Below are 7,693 nucleotides of genomic sequence, written 5' to 3'. Positions count from 1 at the left end.
GTTGTTCCAGCCCGACCTCCACAGTGTGGCCACGGTCAAAGCCTTGCTGATTAGCTTCGAACTCATGTCAGGGCTCAAAATCAACTTCCACAAGTGTGAAGTGATGCCTATGGGGATGGAGGCGTCAGAAGGCAGGCGTATTGCGGACCTGCTCAATTGCAAATTAGGCAAACTTCCGTTTACCTACCTGGGTCTCCCGTTGGATGCCAAACGCATCACGATCGACGGGTGGGCTCCGCTCTGGACCAAGGTGGGAGGGTGGGTTTGTCTTTGGAGGGGGAAGTTCCTTTCCTCTGCAGCTAGATTGGTGCTCACGAATGCGAGCCTTTCCTCGCTGCCGCAATTCGCGATGGGTCTGTTCCTCCTGGCAGAAGGGATTCATGCCAAGATGGACACACCCAGGTCCCGTTTCTTTTGGGAAGGGGAGGGACCAAAACGCAAGTACCATATGGTTAAATGGGATGCGGTGTGTCGTCCCAAAGACCTAGGCGGGCTAGGGATCACAAATACTAGAATCCTAAACATTGCACTTATGTGCAAGTGGATTTGGAAGCTGTCGCAGGGGGCGACGGGTCTATGGGTTGACCTGTTGCGCGCTAAATACTTCCCGAACGAGAACTTTTTCGAGGGCACGACGCGGGGCTCACCTTTCTGGAATGATCTTCAAGCGGTACGCCCGGCCTTCGCCCTAGGAGCCAAGTTTGCTATTGGCAACGGCCGCTCGGTCCGCTTCTGTCTTGATCATTGGGTGGGATCGCAACCTCTCTGGTCCCAATTCCAGGATCTTTATGCTCTGCTGTCAACCCGGAGCAAACGGTTGCGACGACACTTACCGCCACCCCTCCGGCGATCCATTTCCGTAGAGAGTTAACGGGGCCAGAACAAGCACACTTAGAGGAATTGCTTGGCCTCACCGATTCGGTGTCGTTGTCTACTTCCGCGGACACGGTCACCTGGGCCCTCACCCCGTCCGGCAAGTTTACGGTCAAGTCTCTTTACCGTAGGCTGTGCCAGGGCCCGTCCTTCCAGATGCCGAAGGGCTTGTGGAACTCGCGCCTTCCGCTTAAGATTAAGGTGTTCTTTTGGCAATTGTTCCGCAATAGACTGCCCACGTCGGCAAACGTCGCCAAACGCAACGGCCCGTCGACCGGCTTGTGTGAGATATGTAACGTCACGGAAGATGCAAATCACGTTTTCTTCCGCTGCCCCTGGCGCGTTTTGCCTAGAGTGCCGTCCGTGCAGCGGCCAACACCTCCTGGGACCCTCGCTCGGCCGTCGACCTTGCGGCCATAGTTGACTCGGTGCAAGGAGGCAACAAGCGTGTGCTTTGGAGTTGCTTAGGCGCCTTGGCATGGGCTATTTGGCTAACTAGGAACAAACTAGCAATCGAGGGAATCTTTCCATCTCATCCTGCTAACATAATTTACAAATGCAACCTTCTACTGCAGCAGTGGAGTCCGTTGGCGAGGCGCAAGGATGCTGAAAAAATGAAACAAGCTCAAGATCGTCTTCGCCAGGCTACGTTTTGGCTAGTGAGCCATCCGCCACTTCTACGTCGTGAAGTGGATCTTTTTTCTCGCGAGCGAGCCTGCGTGCTCTATGCTCTGGCCTTTGGCCTGTAATAGACTCGCTGCGTACTTCCTTTGGCCTGTTCTAAACTTCTCGTGCCTTCGCGTACGCATGGCCTGAGCCTCCACGCTCGTTTCGATGTTCTAAGACTTCTCTGTTACGCTGCCTAAGTTGTGGGCTTTATTAATTTAAAGCCGGACACTCCTAACGTCTATGTTCTAAAAAAAAGAGAGGATGCGGCGGAGAGGGGAGGGGGCAGAGCCTCCTCAAGGCCAGGCCACATCGGTGGCCGTCCCTTTCCCGTCGTCCGGTGCCACCGTCTTCCTTCCTCTCCGCTTCTCGTCGTGGAGTGACCAAGAGCGGGACGGAGCGCAGGAGGAGCTCCCGGCGGGCTCGGGTAAGACATCAGTACTCTGAAACCTCTTACAGTAGTGACATACTGCTCATCTGCATCGCATACCAAGAAAATTGAAATAAAAGAATTTTCATTCCCCATATTGAAAGCACCTTTCCCCCCCTTCTTTTCTTTTGTTTTACTCTGTAATGCTGTGAGCATTACAATTATTTGTGCTGGAATCAAGTGTGGTTGGTCATACATGGAGTCGCTTGTCTTCTGTCATTGGCGTCTGTAACGAACAGGAAAAATGGTTATCTGATACTAGTAGGTAGGCCAACTGGCTGCTTTAGCACAACTAGGAACAAAAAATTGTTAGTTTGTTGCCCTTTCACAGTATTGTTTATCAAGTTGGTGAGCCGAAAGCATCACATTGTTGAACGTCGGTAGTGTACTGGCGTTGGCATTTGTAAAGAACACACTACTTATCAAGATAGCAGCACATTTGTATATATCCATTGGTGTTTTTGCTGTAACTTTTGCTTCTAAAACCAAAACCATGTCACCCATGTCAATGCAGCACTAGTCTGGATTTAACTATTTGTATCTGGTGTTTCCGGCAGTGCTTTGTCGTCCTATGTACTTCCTTACTTCTTCATGAGTTTGTGTGCGTATTCGTAAAAGAAAAGAAAAAAAAAGTGCAGTTAGAAAATTGTCCCGTGTACCATTCTGATCTCCTTCCAAGATGGTGCTGGCAAAATCGATGTTCATTCCCATATTAAAATCTCCTCTCTCTTTTTTTTTGCTACTTTGTAATGCTGTGAGCATTGCATTATCTGTGCTTGAATCAAAGTGTTTTGTCCCAACAGGAAAAAAAAGTGGACATTAGCGTTTGTAAATGGACAGGAAAAGGTGGATATCTTATAAGTAGCCGGGTGGCCGCATTAGCACAACCACAAGCAATATACTACTCGCGTCGTCCCTTTCACAGTATTGTTTTCGTATGCCGGCAGCACCACATTGAGTGTTGATAATATACAGAGTCTCGTCTTAATTCTTGCATTAGCGTTTGTAATGAACTGGAAAAAAATGGTTTGTCCTATAGGCGCATCCATTAATAATTAGCACAAGTACAAATAATATATTACTCGCGTCGTCCCTTTCGTTAGTATTGTTTATTATTAAATCGGTAAGCATCAAATTGCTGCACATTAATCTTGCTTATTACGTGCACAGTGATGCAACACGGCAACATTTCTCTAGATAGTGGAACAGTTGCATATATCCATTGGATATTTTTTTCTGCCATAACTTATATGCTTCCAAAACCATTATGTTTGCCATTTGCGGGTTAACATTTGTGACTGCTTTTCCTAAGCAAGTGCCTGGCGGGGACATCGATGCCACACCTTGACTGAAGATGGTTAGAAGGTATTGGCGAAGCTGTCCTCAGGCACAACAATGCTGAGAAAACAAAGTGCAGTTTTTATAAAGTGTAGTTGTGCAACTGTTGTTTCTATGCTGCGGTAGTTGATGGAACCAATCGATGAAACCAAACACATTCTACTTGTACCTCTCCCTGAAAGCAATCGCATCTTGCTTACACCATCTCTTCTCCACATTGCACTGCACTCGTGCTTCTCTGTGGTCTTGCGAGCGCTTGGTGCTCCAATGGCCGCAGTGGTGGCCACCATGGTGGTTGGACCACTAGTCAAAATCGTGATGGAGAAGGCGTCCAACTACCTCCTCGACCAGTACAAGGTGATGAAGGGCATGGAGAAGCAACATGAGGTCCTGAAGCGCAAACTTCCTGCCATCCTGGATGTCATCACTGATGCTGAGCAGGCAGCAGCCCACAGGGAAGGGGCAGCGGCCTGGCTCGAGGCCATCAAGAAGGTGGCCTACGAGGCGAATGAAGTCTTCGATGAGTTCAAGTATGAGGCGCTTCGTCGTAAGGCCAAAAAGGAGGGACACTACAAGGACTTGGCTTCGATGTGGTAAAACTCTTTCCCACACACAACCGTTTCGTATTCCGTAACAGGATGGGAAGAAAGCTCTGCAAGATTGTGCAGGCCATCGACATCCTTGTGACCGAAATGAACGCATTTGGCTTTAAGTATCAGCAACAACCGCCGGTATCCAGTCAGTTGCGGCGGACGAATCATGCTATGGCTGACTCAGAGGAAATCAAGGAAATCATCAATGAATCCAGAGCCAATGATAAGAGTGAAATTGTTAGTAGACTAGTTGGGCAAGCTAACAATGCAGATCTTACAGTTGTTCCCATCGTTGGAATGGGTGGTCAGGGCAAGACCACGTTAGCACAACTTGTCTACAATGACCCTGCCATTCGGAAGCATTTCGGTTTGCTGCTATGGGTGTGTGCCTCTGACTGCTTTGATGTGGATTCTCTAGCTACAAGTATAGTTAAAGAAGCTCCTGAGAAGATGGATGATGGTAAAGAAGCAGCCACATCCAAGAAGACACCACTGGATGTTCTTCAGAATGTAGTGAGCGGGCAACGGTACCTCCTTGTATTGGATGATGTCTGGGCACGGCAGGTTAAGTTTTGGAGACAGCTCAAGGCCTGCCTTCGACATGGTGGCATTGGTAGTGCGGTCTTGACAACAACTCGTGATGGTGGAGTGGCTGAAATAATGGATACTGCTAAAGCTTATAATCTCATAGGTTTGGAAGATAAATTCATAAAGAAAATCATCGAGACAACAGCATTCAGTCATTTCAAGAAGGCAGAGAAAAGGCCCACCGAGTTGGTGGGTATGGTTGATGATATTGTGCAGAGATGTGTTGGTTCTCCTTTAGCTGCAACAGCACTAGGCTCCGTACTGTGTACCAAGACCAGTAAGGAAGAGTGGGAGGCTATATCAAACAGAAGTAACATTTGCACCGAGGAGACAGGAATCTTACCAATACTCAAGCTCAGTTACAATGACTTGCCATCATATATGAAGCAATGCTTTAATTTTTGTGCTGTATTTCCCAAAGATTACGAGATTGATGTGGACAAGCTGATCCAACTATGGATTGCACATGGGTTCATCCAGGAACAACAAGTTCCTCTTGAAACTGTTGGCAAACAGATTTTCCGTGAACTGGTCTCAAGGTCATTCTTCCAGGATGTTAAACAAATCAAAGCCACTGATTATGAAATTAAATACAACAGGTTGTGTTATTCGAGAACTACATGTAAAATCCACGATCTTATACATGATGTTGCACTTTCTGTAATGGGGAAAGAATGTGCCTTGGCAAGTGACGAACCAGGCAAGATTGAATCTGTTGTCGCAACCGAGGAAACAAGTCAGAGTGAGTGGCTTCCAAACACGGCTCGTCATTTATTTTTGTCATGCAAGGACCCTGAAGGAAAATTGGATAGTTCTCTAGAGAACAACTCTCCAGCTATCCAAACTCTTCTGTGTGATGATGGTATGGATATTCCATTGAAACATATATCAAAATTTAGCTCTTTGCAAGCACTACAACTACGTTTCAGTTCACTTCCTCTGAAACCAAGGCATCTACATCACTTGAGGTACCTAGATCTTTCAGGAAGTTGGATCAGAGCACTTCCTGGAGATATTAGCATTCTTTACAACCTGCAAACGCTTAACCTCTCTGGCTGTATACGCCTTGAAACACTTCCAAGACAAATGAAGTATATGGCTGCCCTCCGTCACCTTTACACTCATGGTTGCCCAAAGCTGGAGAGCATGCCTAGAGACCTCGGAAAACTCACATCCCTACAGACACTTACATGTTTTGTAGCAGGTAGTGGCTCTAATTGTAGTAACGTTGCAGAGCTCAAGAATTTAAAACTTTGTGGTCAACTAGAGCTAAATCATCTAGAGAACGTAACAGAAAAAGATGCAGAAATAGCAAACCTCATGAAGAAGGAACTAAGAGAACTGACATTAAGATGGACCTTTGGATCGGATAATGTTGTTGAGGAAAAAAGTCACAAGGGTGCTGCAGGAGTGCTCGAGAAACTCAAACCTCGTGATGGGCTGCAGGCTATAAGGATATACTCCTATACAGCCATCACCTCCCCGACATGGATGTCAATGTTGCAAAATATTGTTGAGATCCATCTTGTCGAATGTGAAAAACTGCAATGGTTGCTCACATTTCCAAATTTGAGGAACCTTGTGCTAGCAGGTCTTTTCTGTTTGGAGAGATGGTGGGAAATACATAATGGGATGGATAGAGAACAGATATGTTTCCTCGGCTTGAGAAATTGTATATTACTCATTGTAAGAAGTTGACAGCATTGCCAGGACATCCAACCTTCCCTAAGCTCCAGGATATTTTTATTAAGAAATGTCCAGGGTTGACAACTACAGCTAAATCACCAGAGCTCAGTGTATTAAACATGGAAGCACACGATGTAGAGTTGTTCTTGTGGGTAGCGAGACATATGACTTCATTGACCAATCTAGATCTGACTAGCATTGGGCATAGCACAGATACAACCTCGATGGGGGTTGAGAATAGTTTCAGGGAATTGGTGAACGTCAAGGAGAATGGGAATGATCAAGACTTTCCTCTAGAAGTTTTAGTGTTGAAAGACTTTAAGTCAGTTGTAAGTGTAACAGAGTTGTGTGCATGCTTTGTACACCTTCAAGAGTTGTCAATTGTGAATTGCCATGCTCTCGTCCACTGGCCAGAAACATTGTTTAAAGGACTGGTATACTTGAGGAAGCTTCTGATTAGGCAATGCAATAATTTGACTGGATATGCACAACCTTCTGCTGAGCCATCAACATCATCAGAAACCAGTCAGCTCCTGCCACGTCTAGAGTCTCTAACGATACAAAGTTGTGGAAACTTGGTTGAGCTCTTCAACGTCCCTGCTTCTCTCAGGACAATGTTCATTAATAATTGCAGTAAGCTTGAGTCCACATATGGCAGGAAGCAGCAGCAGGGACAGTCAGTATCATCGATTCGTCAAGGGTCATCCAGTATAGAAGAATTATCATTATACTACTGTGATGGCTTAACAGGGGTCCTCTATTTTCCCCCGTCCCTCAAGAAATTAGACATTTTTAACTGTGGTGGGTTGGCATCTCTGGAATCCTGCTCTCCCGAGCTCCAATCCTTGGAGTTCCTCCAGTTTCTGGGTTGCAAGAGCCTGGAATCCCTACCGGATGTGCCGCAAGCATACTCATCTCTCCAATTTCTTTACATTAGATACTGCCCTGGTCTGAAGACGCTCCCTGCAAGTCTGCAGCAACGGCTGGGCAGCCTCCAGGTGGAAAGGATAGATGCACATTATTATGGAAGTAAGCACGCAGCAATTACCTTCTCTATTACTACTTGCTAGCGGGTGTTACATGTGCTAGTTAGAATGATAATAACTTCACTAGTAGTACGACAGAAAAACCGAGCAAGTTAAATATTCCTTTATCTAATTTCGTCATTTCTTTCATGATTTTCCTTGAAGTGTAAGTTCTTACATTAATAATCCATGCAGAGCCTATGTTGCTGAAGCCGAAGACATGGAAATATATCTGCAAAGGTTGAACTACTATTCCCAAAGACTCGGAAGATATGCTGTCTGCAAAGGTTGGTGATACTGTACCCCTAATATTTATTTTGACGGAAAAAGGATACATGCCTCATCATTGTAGTTTGGCTTTCTTCTGGTGTTGATCGTGCATGGCTTCCTTGCAGAATCCTTCAAGCATGGACAGACTGACGGAAAGAGAGATCATTTGGAGTAGAACTATTGTCTTGCAAGACCCACCAGTATCAACAATTGGTATTGCCATG

General features: G+C 46.1%; 1 pseudogene; it reads left to right on the top strand.

The window, feature by feature from the left end:
- The first annotated feature begins 3,574 nt into the window (after positions 1 to 3,574).
- Positions 3,575 to 7,444, top strand: LOC119329603 (annotated as a pseudogene).
- Positions 7,445 to 7,693: the final 249 nt, after the last annotated feature.

The sequence above is a fragment of the Triticum dicoccoides genome, chromosome 7A (genome assembly GCF_002162155.2).
Source record: "Triticum dicoccoides isolate Atlit2015 ecotype Zavitan chromosome 7A, WEW_v2.0, whole genome shotgun sequence".
NCBI lineage: Eukaryota > Viridiplantae > Streptophyta > Magnoliopsida > Poales > Poaceae > Triticum > Triticum dicoccoides.
Note: the sequence above shows the minus strand (reverse complement) of the source record. Positions and strands in the feature narration are given on the sequence as shown.